Source organism: Ambystoma mexicanum, chromosome 3p (genome assembly GCF_040938575.1).
Source record: "Ambystoma mexicanum isolate Mex_15411 chromosome 3p, UKY_AmexF1_1, whole genome shotgun sequence".
NCBI classification, from domain to species: domain Eukaryota; kingdom Metazoa; phylum Chordata; class Amphibia; order Caudata; family Ambystomatidae; genus Ambystoma; species Ambystoma mexicanum.
Genome location: NC_090925.1, coordinates 312,827,437 through 312,840,234, shown reverse-complemented (window position 1 = coordinate 312,840,234; position 12,798 = coordinate 312,827,437). Strand labels below are relative to the sequence as shown.

General features: G+C 46.4%; 1 protein-coding gene across 1 annotated transcript in view; it reads left to right on the top strand.

Moving 5' to 3' along the window:
- The window catches only part of PRPF6 (pre-mRNA processing factor 6), an 845,164-nt gene that overhangs the window by 78,095 nt on the left and 754,271 nt on the right, over positions 1-12,798 (top strand). The window lies entirely within an intron of this gene.

Genomic DNA, 12,798 nt, shown 5'->3' with positions numbered 1-12,798 from the left:
TGGCTCCTGTCCGGATAGAGGAAAGCCTGATTTGGACAAGCTGTAGCCTATACATGTTTAGCCCTTTTGGTCTCTGAGGGAGGGGTATTGCAGAGTGGGAGTGCTTGGTTTCAGAGCCCTGGGTGATTTCTGGTAATCGGAAGTGAGGGGATGATTGCTGTGATCTGGGGCAGTAGATTTTCTAGTGATTAGAGGTAGATTTTCACTGCTGTGCATGAAGAAAGTGTTGCTGATGAGGTGCGGGGGGTGAGGGGGGTTCAGGAATCACTGGGTGATTGTTGCGTATCAGAAGTAAGGGGGTTGGGAGTGTGTGTTGGGGTTCTCGATGATTGGGAAGGAGGTGATTGTGCTGGCTGGGGTTGGGGCAGAATGCTGTGAAGTAGTAGGGGAGTGTTGTGTCTCTGTAATCTGGTGAGTGCTCGAGTTTAGGAGCAGGAGAGGGATGGGGATTGTGAGGATGATAAGCAATGTTAGTGATAGGATTTTGCAAGAAGGTGCCTGCTATAGAGTGTATTGTATGCAGAGTGTGTACAGGACACCTGTGGAAAGTATACAAGTGCTGATCATGGCTGAAGGGCAGTGTGCTGAGAACTGGAATGGTATGGGATTTACATTGGCGATAAAAGGTGCTGGAAATGTGAGCAATGCATGTTGGGAATGCAGGGGGTGGTTTGTGGCCAGTTTTGTGGATAGGACATAAACTGCTGAGCATTATTAAAGGGTTTGAGTGCTGGCATGGCATGGCTGCTGGTGAACGGGAAACCTAGTGAGATTGCTGGGATCTGTGGATGGGGCGGCAGCACAGGATCATGTGGGCAAAGAAATAGTGGTAGAAATTAGACCAAGGAGATGAAGGTGAGTGTGATCAAGGGTTGGTGACTACCAAAATGAAACTTGTGGCTCTACTTAGGAAAGGTATGTTGTCTAATAGGCTGTACAGAGGTTTCCACCCCTGCAGGTGAAAGATCTCCCGCTCCAGAGCTATGTAGTTGGAGTCCTTCACTTAAGGATAACTTCTTCACCAAATTGGCTGCTTTACTGCTTGTCCAGAGTCTCCTTTCCTCCAATCTGTCCTTAAGGAATGGCACCAGAGGATTTATTGCGGCACTAAAAAAACAAATCGTCCTTTAATTTTTATGAGCTGCTGGGCACATGCACGGCCTCTGCTCTGCCACCGCAGGCACAGCCCTATGTTTTATCCTTTCCATCCTTTGCCATCAGCCGATATAGGTACCTCACCATGGCTAAGTTACTGAAGAAGAGGATTCAGGGTCGGAAGGGTGGGATGGGGGGGGGGGGGGAGTGTGCAGGGGTATGGGTACTCTGCACTAGGTGTCCAGTAGTCCCTAACGTGAGTAAAATTTCCTTACTCCTATATCCCAACCCCTTGGCTCCATACTTGTGGGAGTTTGTCAAATGTGAATACAAATTTGGAGGATGGCCATACTGTCAACTTGGCTAAATAGATTTTTGATGACCGATAGTCCAGATTCGTCACAATAATCAGTTTGGGCAATGTGACTCTTCTACCCAGAGGGCTTGCAACCCCCTTTTGAGGCTGGGCAGGTGAGCCTGCTATGCAATACCCTCCGTATGGGTCTAGGCAAGTAGGACCTCACTGGGAGTGAGTCCCCTCTTGGGGGACAAGACTCCCATTTCGATAAGGAACTCCCAGTCCAAATCACAGTTGTAAAGACTAATGTATCTCTCATGATGACTATAAGAAACGACGACCCTCCTTTCACTCTTTTGGCTCCAGGTAATGCTGAAACCTTTCGAAAATGACATAACCAAGGAAGAAGGACACCTTTCTTGTTTTCAGATGCCGTACATCCACTTTATTGAAAACGTTTCCTGATATGCGATTTAGAACCTGTTCTATGCGCGCGAGATTACAATTACTACTTACAATGGAGGTTTATTCGAGTTTTTAGTATATTTGCAGACCAAGATACAGTACAAACGACAAAATGCAACATTGTATAATAATGCATAGTGTGCCAAATCACATTTCGGTCCTTATACCAACCCCTCCAGGCCCACTCCATAGGGCCCACCCACCTCCTCTTCAACTTTTTACCCTCTTCTACATTCAGACATATCCCCGACTCCTTGTCCCATTCGGCTTGTTCTCACCCCCACCTGCTCAGGGGGATTTTAAGTCCACTGAGGAGTGCAGATTGTTAAGTAGCAGCCCACAGTCCACTGTTACCCTTTCCTCCAGCTCTGGCTCCCTAGTTCTCTGTAAAATATCTAATTCCGCCATCCCCCACCTGCACCGGTTTCTTGTTTTGTGCTGTTTCCCCCAACCCCTCCCCCACCCCCTGGGAGAACGCCCCTTAGACACACCTTCGGGCTGCACTCAAAGTTATAACCCAGCAGACAACTAATCTTCACCATTACTGCCTTCCAATAGCCTGCAACCACAGTGCATCCCCACAACATATGCCTGATTCCTGCTGGCCCTACCCCACAGCAGGAGCAGTCCTGACTCGGTCTACTGTTCATAGAATGAAATTTAACCGGGGTCACATAAACCACCACCCTATGCAGGATGTTAAATTGGTTTAGCTGGAGCCTTGCATTCCTCGATACCTTCAACACTTGTTCCCAGATTTGAATCCATTCCCCTTCTGAAATGTGACAGCCCATATCTCTCTCCCATTTACTCTTGACCGCCGGCTCCCCCACTGGGAATCCACCCCGTATTGCCTGATAAATTTGAATAACCTTGGCCCTACCATTATCTTGAGTGAGCAGCACCTGCATTAGCGGGCTTGTGCTTGGTTCCTCTGGGAAATCCTTCCACATGGCAGCAATTCGTCTGGTCACCCTCCCATATGTTAGGAAGTGCCCCTTTGTTTGAATGTTTATTTATTTGTAATGCGCGCCAGATCCGGGGGTATCGGGGCCCAGAAGATACATGGATACTTACAGATTAGGGTTACACAGTTATATACATAGAATAAAAGAAATCAATACAACATTACATAGTTTAGCAATAATGTACAGCCTCAACAGGGTATTTACAGTTCAAGATAGAGTCCTAGTGAGAGGAGGGCGGCTGGGATGCATTAGTGGTCATTTTCTTTGAGCCACTTGGTGCAGTTGTGCCTGAAGCTCAAATAGGTTTGGTCTGCCCTCAAGGTGGGGGGTAGGGAGTTCCAAAGCTGTAAACTGTGAAGCTTAGATTGGGAAATTGCTCCCACCCCATATTGAGTGCTCCATTGCTCAAACGGCATCAGATTCCAATTTTCAAACAAGTCTCCCACAGACCGACGCCCCTTCTCCCCACCAGGTCTAGTACCGAAGGGAAATACTCTGTCGTCTACATTCGGCACATAGGAATTGACCACACATATTCTCCTACCCTCCAATGGACCTACGAGCACCACAGTTTTCCCAACCTCATCAGTCGGAACCCTGTCCACTTGGACGGGAACCCCCGCCAACACCCAAATCAAAACCCCTCTGGCGTATGATGAGTACGACATCCCCACCACTATTCCACCGCCACTGTCTCCTAAGGGAGTCCAAATGTTTCATAGAGCATGGGCAATTGGACCCCATGCCGTTTCAGGAAACTTGCTGACATTTAAGCCTCTTGCCCCACCCCCTGCACATTCAAAGTCCCTATTTTTCAAACTCTTCCCCCCCATAGTAACCCTGTTCCGCTGCCCCCCTTTCATTCCCATATTACACTCGCACCTTTGCCATAGTTTGTACTGTAAACCCGGACCAGAAACCCAGTAAACGGAACACCTGTATCCCAACTTCCTGTACGGCTACTCCCCTCAAGAATAACAAATAGCTCCTGATGGACTGAGCCAACAACCTTCAAAACGTTCCCCTTCCCCCAACCCCTCCACCCTTATTTCCCCTCCACATTGAACAATACCCGTCAACTCCTGATTAATCCTTTCCTCCCTCCCCACACCTCCAACTCCCTAACCCCGTCCCTCACCCCCAGCTACATGACCCCACAGCCATTCCATCCACCTCAACCCTTTCTCTGGTGAATAGACCACTGTAGGTCGAATGACTCGCCACCCTCAGGCCCCCCGCCCCTCCTGCCTGAAGAAACCACATCACTTTCCCCTCCGCAAATCACATATTTGCCATCTACAGTAACTTCTTCATCCCAGTGCTGTTTACAAGTGTACATTTAGCCTGCCCCCAGGCACTCTGCATCCAGGCTGTGGAACTCCCTCAAGAGATCCTTCACTTGCAGCTTCTCCAGGATCAGGTGCTCTATGAAAAACTCCACACAAGGCCCTTCCTCTCTTTCCGGGGTCCCAACCAGGTGTATGTCGCACCGTCGGGAACGACCCTCTGCATCTTCTGCCTTCGTCTCTGGAGTCCTTGCCACAACCATCAGGCCTGCCAGCTGATTAATGTGCTGCAGTTCGTCTTCCCCCAGTTCTGAATCTTTGCTCCATTTCCATCACTCTTTTGCACACTTTACGGAGGTCAGCGCGCACCAAGGATACGTCCACTCCCACCTCTTTGATACTTCCCTCCAGAGACGTCCTGGTCGCCTGGATAGTCTTCATCAATGCGTCCAATGTGACTCTCCCAATACCTTCCTTGGGTGCTTCATCTCCTCCTTGCGGCGTCCCCTCTGGTTTAAGTTGCTTTGTTTTGAGGGCCAAGTACTTCTCCACCCGCTGCTGGACCTTCACCCTATTTTTCTTGAAACAGGGGCCCATCCCCAAAGACCCCAACTCTCCTTCCAGATAAGTTAGCGAACCCAGGCTACCTCGGGATTTTGCACTTGGATAGTTGTATTAGGAGCCCACCCCAAGCTCTGAGCTCCTCGGCAGGGGCACAAGTTATTGCCCTCCTCTCTGCACAGTTTTTCGCTTCATGTGATGCGGTTTGGCTGCTATTAATTTAGAATTTCTATGGACTGCCACGGGAGCTCGGCAATTCACATCTCCATGCCGTGCCTGGTGGCCACGCCCCTAACTACTACTATTGTTGAAACCCTCAGACATCTGATGACAGAATGTACTTTTTTAGCCGATAAAAGGCAAATGTACCCGTCTACATTATCGAGCTATTTTAAATAAGGATTACAATTATCCCTTAGCTGTACATTTTGCTACCGAACACAATAGCAATGCTACTCTTATTAGATTCTTTGAATTAGCACATGTTTCCGAGTTGACTAGAAAAGGCAATAGAGAGAGTAAGTAAGCTAGAGTTCAAACTGATTGTTGAATTGAACACGAAAAAAACATTTGGGCAGAATTCAGATGACGAATTGGCAACACAGCTATTAAAGGTTTAAGGAGACACTAACATTTTACTATACTGAACAAGTGGTTTTTATTGAGATCTACACTATGTTGGTTTTTATGATATGAAATTATTGATGTTGTAGATGAGTACATACATTTGTAGTCTATATATTTTCAACAACATGGCACTTTGCACCTTACGTTGCACATGCCTGTCCAATAATAGATATGTGGTCAGATGGATGGTAAAGGAAGTATAACGGCATCCTACCTTCCTAACAAGAACGTAAGATCTTTAGGATAAGCTGAGCATGTAGCACTTTGGCTTTCTTTTGATTTAGCTCACTAGGGCTTTATTTCTGTTAATAATGTCGATTTCAGTATTAGCACACAGCACTTTACATATTAATTGAGCTTGAGGGATTTATGAGTAAAGGTGGCAGTAGAACATGATGCGTTTTAAATACAGACCACTAGGGCGAATACGCATAATTTGTGCTATTTTAGGCTTCTAATTATGCTTTCCTAGTCGTGCCACGCATAATCAGACTTCAGTGGTAAAGTTAATGACTAGTAATAGCCACTAGGCAAAAGGGCTGATACAGTATAGATTGATAGGTGTCCACACAACAGTCTCTCCTATATATAACAGTGCTTCTTTATTTTAGCGTAAGATATAACAATGGCAGGAAGTTAGCACTGAACTAGCTTTAAAAACATACTATAAAATGGCTGCCAGGTTTGCATGACTATCTGGACCAGATGAGAAAGTCACATGATATGTTTGATCAGCTGACTTGTAGAAGTGTGGAAATCAAAAAATAGCCTTTAACAGCAATTTGTAATTTTGGCTGAGGAAGTCCCCGAGTTAGGGATTGAAGGGAGTGGTGTAATCTTACAGGGCAGGACTGCATAATCTGTTCTGTAAATCCATGTTGGTTTTTAATGAATGTTGCTGATTTTATGAGTGAATAAAATGAAAGCATTTTTGCACCTTATACAGACCGAGTGCTCTAATATTGTTTTAGTCAACTTTGAGTTAACTTTTTAACCACTACACTAATGGTGCTTTAAGGTTGAGCGGTTTTGTAATATATATATATATATATATATATATATATATATATATATATATATATATATATATATATATATATATTCATCCCACAGTAGTGACAGTAAAGTGAATGGCATATATATGCATGTGTTATGGCAAATGGAAAAGCCCTTTTGAAGCCACAGTCTCAAAGCTAGTGTTTAAGAACAATATCTTGCACGCCCATCTCTTTGAAATTACTTCAATTCTTTCCCTGCCCCCAGCATCTCCCCCTTTCCCCCCTCCCACTCCCTGTACTCCTCTTCACCCACCCCTCTGGGACCCTTCTAAAACCAAACCACAGACACTCTTTGCTATTACTTGGCTTCATTTTTCAGTGTCCCTGCACTTTGTAATGTGATTTTGAGTTGGTGTGGAGGAATGAATGGACTGTGGTGATAGGCATACCACTACGTGGTGCCACAGAGATCCACATATTAATATGTTAATGTTAAAGGACATTTGTACCACGCACTATCACCACCGGAGTGGTCCCCTGGCGCTCTGGCGGCTCTGAAAGAGGAGGGAAAGTTGAGTTAGTGGGAGGAAGCAGGAAAAGTGCAAGAGAGCAGTGATGTGCTGTTGGCGGCCTCAGCCCGGTGGGTCCGTTGGCTGGGCGTGGGGTGTTTTGTGCCGGTTGTCGTCGTGTACTGTTGTGCAAGACTGTGTGTTTTTGTTTTGTTGTTGCGATGTAGTGAAGTTTGTGTGGTTTGTTGTGCTGTAGGTTTTGGTTGTGTTTGGTTTGGAGTTTGAGAGGTGTATGCAGAAAGGGAATTTGTTATTAGGGTTTCGTTAGTTTGCGTCTCTATCCTGAATCGAGGCGCTCGGCTTGCGTAGTCTCCCCTGATGCGGCTCTGTCCTGATCTGGGTCCGACTGGCATATAAGGTTCCTTACTCCTCTGGCCCCCACCTCTAACATGCTCTCGCATAGCTCCCCTTATCCTCCCTTCATACTCCTGTGGCCAGTGCCGCTGCCAATGTCAGCCTCTCAGGTAATGTGGTGATTGCCAATATCTCGATAATTCCACCTCACTGTGGTGCCTGGCGGTAACTAAGGGGCGGGCGAAAGTGTTGTTGGTTTTGTCTGGGGTAGTTGACTCAGTTTCCGTGCGTGCCGCCTTTGTTCCAGTCTATCCGGTGTCACCCGTCCAGGTGCCGTGGGAGTTACCCACTCGGGTCGGGGATGTCGTGTCCTTTCCGGTTTAGTCCTCCTTTTTCCGTTTATGGTTTCCAGATTTAGTCTGTGGTGTTGAAGAGCCAGGTTTTTAGTGATTTCCTGAATTTTAGGTGATCTTCAGTGTTTATTTCTTTTGGGATGTTGTTCCAGGTTTTTGCGGCTTCGTGGTAGAAGGAGGTGCCTCCAAGTTTTTTCTTAAGGTTTGTTTGAGTTCCAGGCAGATTTCTTTGCTCGATCAGAGGGGTCTTGTTGGTTTGTAGACTGTTATTTTCTTTTGTAGGAATTCTGCTCCTTGTCCGCTGATTGCTCTGTGCGTTATGCACATTGTTTTGAAGGTGATGCAGTGTTTTACTGGGAGCCAGCGTAGTGTTTTTAGGGCTGGAGTGAAGTGGTCTCTTCTGGATAGTTTAAGGAGTAGTGTTACTGCTGCATTTCGGATCCCTTGCAGTTTCTTCAGGAGGTATTCTGGTATTCCGAGGTAGAGGCTATTTACATAGTCGATTTTTGACATGATTAGGGCGACGATAGTGAGTGTTTTGTGCGTGAAGGAGAGGAAAGGTAGAATTCTTCTTGCTGTGTGGAGGAGGAAAAATAATTTCTTCACTGTTGCATTTATTTGTGGTTCCAGGGTTAGGGTGTTGTCCATTAGGACTCCCAGATTTTTTACTACCTTCGATGGTGTTGGTGCGTTTCCCGTTTCCATAGGCCATGGGATGGTGGTTTCGTTCTCATGGTCTTTGGATGCGATCATGATTTCTGTCTTTCCTGGGTTGATTTTCAGGTTGTTGGCATCCATCCAGTTGAAGACTTCTTTTAGACAGCCGGTTAGGGCTGAATGGTCGGCATCAGTGTCTTTGATTTTGTAGATGATTTGAGTGTCATCTGCGTAGTTGTAACATGTAATGTTGTATTTTTTGAAGATTCTGATGACCGGAGTCTGATAGATGTTGAAATATAGTGGAGATAGAGAGGATCCTTGTGGCATTCCAGTGTCGTTAACTCGTGGAGTGGATTTGAAAGGTTTTATCCATACGGTTTCTGTTCTGTCTGCTAGGAATGATTTGGTCCAGCGTAGTGCTGTGCCTGTTATGCCTAATGTCTTCTAGTCTTTTGGTCAGGGTGTCGTGGCTAACTGTGTCAAAGGCTGCAGAGAGGTTGAGCAGAATAAGGGCTGAGGTAGTGTTTGAGTCTGCGTTAGTTTTGAGGTCGTCCCAGATGGATAGTAGTGCTGTTTCCGTTCCTCTCGCTGGTCTGAAACCGATTTGAGGTTGTTCCAGCAGGTGGTGTTTTTCTACGTGTTCTTGGGTTAGTTTATATACGTAGGTTTCTAGATGTTTTGCTGGGTAGGGGATGTTGGAGATCGGCATGTAGTTGGAAAGGTCATCTACGTCACCACTTGTGTTTTTCAAGAGTGGCTTAATGTATGCTGATTTGAAGATCTTCGGTATAGTCCCTGTTGATAGTGATAGATTTAGAAGGTTTCTGTAGTGTTCTGCTGGCGATCCTTGCGCGAGGATTGATTTGTAGATGTCTGGGGGACAGGGGTCCATGGGTAATCCCGCTTTCTTGCTTCGTTTAACCAGCATTGCGAATGCCTCTGCTGATATTTCAGGAAAGCTTTGGAGTTTGTGCTGTGGTTCCGTGTTAGGTTTGTTGGGTTGTGTTGTGGTTGGTTGTTCGCTTTTGTATGGTTTGTCGGATGTCATTTTTTTTTTTTTAATTTTTTTTTTTAAGTGATCTGCCAGGTTGTTGCATAGTTTTTTTGATGGGGCTGGGATGTTATCGCAGCCTGGTGGGTTTCTCATTTCTTCAATGATGCTAAACATTTCTTTTTGTGTGTTGGTGGCATTGTTGATATTCTGTCATCGTAATGTCTTCTCTTTGCCTTTTGAATTTCCTTCTTGTATGCGCGGATTTGTTTCTGGTTCAGTGTTTTTTTCCCTGGGTTGTATTCTTTCCTCCATTCCAATTCCATATTTTTGTTTTTCATTTTCATGTTGTTTAATAGTGGGGTGAACCATTTTACCATTGCTCTTTTATTTGATGGGGTGAACGGTTTTTCTGGGGCGACCTTGTCTATTGTATCCATGACCCATTTGTGCAGTATCTCAGCTTTCCCGTCTAGGTCCGCTAGCTCCAGTTCTGTAGTTGAGGGTTTCGTTAATTCCATTTGTTCGAATAGGTTGCTTTCTTTGACGTGTTTCCAATTTCTTTTGGTGGTGGTTGTGAGTTTCGGATGTTGGATGTAGGCTTGGGTAGGCAGAGTGATCACGAATGGTATGATGAGATGGTCGCTCCACAGTATTTGTATCGGAGGTGCCGTGGTGATTAGTTTTTCTTTGGCGAAAATTGCGTCTAGGGTGTGTCCTGCCGAGTGCGTTGCTCCTTTGACTAGTTGTCGTAGTTTCATGGTGCTGAGTTGCTCAATTAGTGAGTTTTGGGAGTTGGCATGGCTGTCTTCAAACCAGATGTTGAAGTCCCCCAGGATGATTAGGTGTTCGTGGTTGATGGCTAAGTTGGTGATTGCTTCTATGAAGTTATCGACGAATGTTGCATCATATGTTGGTGGTCTGTATACCAGGATGAATGTGATGTTGGTTTTTGGGCTTGCTGTTAGGTGTATCACCATGGTTTTGCAGTTGAGGATGTTGAGTGGTTCATCAGTTTTTATTTTCAGGTGTTCTTTGAATGCTATAGCGATGCCTCCTCTTTTTTTGTTTTTTCTGTTTATTTGTAGGCATTTGAAGTCGGTCGGAAGGCAGCTTTGGAGTGTGATTTTGTAGTTGTCGTCCAGCCATGTTTCTGTGATGAACAGGATGTCTATGCTGTTGTCGTCGAGTAGGTCGAAGATCTGTTGAGTGTTTTGACATGGATCTTGAGTTTATTAGATTGCACTGAAGTTTGGAGGCGTTGTTTGGTTTGGGCTTTGTCGAGGTCACCTTCTGTTAGGTGTTGAGGTTTCCTTCCTGGTCGGTCACTTGTTGGGCTGTGGGATTCGGGGTGTTAGCGTCTTCGAAGAGTTCTTCTAGGTTTTGCCTTGGGTTTTTTGTGTTTTCATCGCGTTCGTCTTCCGGGAGTTGTGGTTGTTGATTGGAAGTTCCTCTTGCTTTGGTGATGTAGGGTGTTATTGCATTGGTCGTCTGTTTGTTGTTTGTGTTGGTCATCCTTCTTCTACTTGCTTGTGTTAGGTTGTTTGATGTTGCTGCTTCTAATGTTGGGTCGGATTGCCGTGGTGGCCAGAAGTCTGCGAGGTATGGAGTGAGGTAGAGGAATTTTTCCCTTCTCTCAGAGTTGCTTTGGTTTGTGTTCCTGTCTGTGGGGGCCCAGTCTACAGTTGTTCTAAGTTGCTGTTCTGGAGTGTTTGTTCTTTCATCTCTTCGTCTTTTCCTTGGAATGGGTTGTTTGCGCGGCATTGTAAGATTGAGAGTTATTTAGTCTTTGTTTGGTTACGTCTAGTTGGTCCTGCTTTGGTCTGGTTGTCTTGTGCTGTAGTGGCAGGTGAGGGGGTGTCCGCTACTAGTTTGGGCTCTGTCTGTAGGTGGTATTCCGGCTGGAGTTGGTGACTCGTTCAGTCGCTGTCCTAGGAGGGGAAGGGGGTTGGCAAGGGTTATTAAGTTGGGTGTTATCAGTGGCTCTCTTTACTGTCCGTCTCCCTGAGCGCGGTTCACTGTGGTGAGCAGGCTGTGTGGGTTGGGAGTGGTATCTGCTGGTTGGAGGGTGGCTTGGACGGGCGCAGCTTGGACTTTCGCCTTGTGATGCGAGAGGCCCTAGTTAGAGTGACCCCCCCACCGTAATTCACTGATGACTTGAGAGTTAGCTAAATTTGCTAGTAAGCTAGATTTGAGACACCTGTATAGTGGGAGAGAGGGCTATCAATGCAGTTTGGAGAGCAGACAATGCAATTTGGGCACAGGCCCTGCTATCAATGCAGTTTGGGGCGACGGGGGGTGATCACATTGGTAAACATTGGTTTAGCTTAGTCGCCAGGTATCTAGGATAGAGCTGTACCTCTCCCCAACCCAAGCCACCCTACCTTACTGGTCCTTGTAGTTGCTGGTTGACGGCTGGCCACTGGCTTGGCTTCCCCTGCGGACACTTCCTGGAGACGCCTCTGTTGGACCTGCCCTTGGCCTTAGGGCCCTTAGCCGCATGGCTGCACGGGCAAAGGGCTGCCCTGGGAGGACCAGTGATGAAGAGTGGGTGAACCAATGAGAGCGGGCATGGGCGGGTCGGGAGGCGGAAGGGATCAGAGGATGGAGGACGGTGCGGGAAGGGGGAGAGGTGGCTAGAGGGGAACTGCAGGGGCCTAGGGCCCGCTTGGATGGGCTAATGGGCTCTTTTGGAGGGGGGAGCTGGGCCAGGCAAAACTCCTCACTCAACTGGCGTCTTCGGTGGAAAGAGGCGCCGGTGATCTCGGGTCGATGGACCCAGGAAGCACGGGCAGAAAAGCCCAATCATAGCAGGGGGGGCAGGTCAGGAGGCGGGAGGGATCGGAGGATGGAGGACGGTGCGGGAAGGGAGAGAGGCGGCTGTATATGCTGTACAAAGTTGCCTTATTTATTTGAATGTTTAAAATTTGGTATTGCACGTGTTATATATAATAAATTTTCGTCCATTTGAGGCAAGTCAAATTAACTTTCCTACTTTCACATTTCAGGTCAAGTTTTTCGCGTTTGTGTGTCAGTCGGTTATAATTGGGATGTAGGGGTATGCAGGGACTGAATAAGGTTCAGTGGGGCCAGTGCATTGCGCTGCTGAGGTGAAGCACAAGAGAAGTACTCTGCTTCTGTACAAAGAGAAGGTGGTGCCCCATAGCACGTGGGACCATGTACAGCGTTTTATACAGCGTTTTATCAGCAGTTGACAGTAGCACATGTTGGTAACATGCAACCGTTTGTTTATTGCTAAGCATTCACAGACTCTGAGCGCGTGCTGACTAACCAAGTACTGCTTTTTCTTACACACACATTGTTACATCGCATCAGCAATCTAAGCTGCACAGACAAAGTGTGGACAGATACTTTAAACCGTGACAAGGAATTTAACGTACACTTATATCCCCTGCCATATGATGCAATACAGGTAGTATAGCATCTTCAGAACAGGGCTAGACCTTCTCTCAGCTATCATGTGCTTTCTGGTCAGATAAAGAGCATACTACTGCTCCACATTTTTGGCATTAGTATAGCTAAATGTAAATCAAAACCAAGCTCATAAGAGAAATAAATTTACCAGGTCTCATGGTTTTCAATGCGATGACCTCTTATGCTTCTGAATTTTGC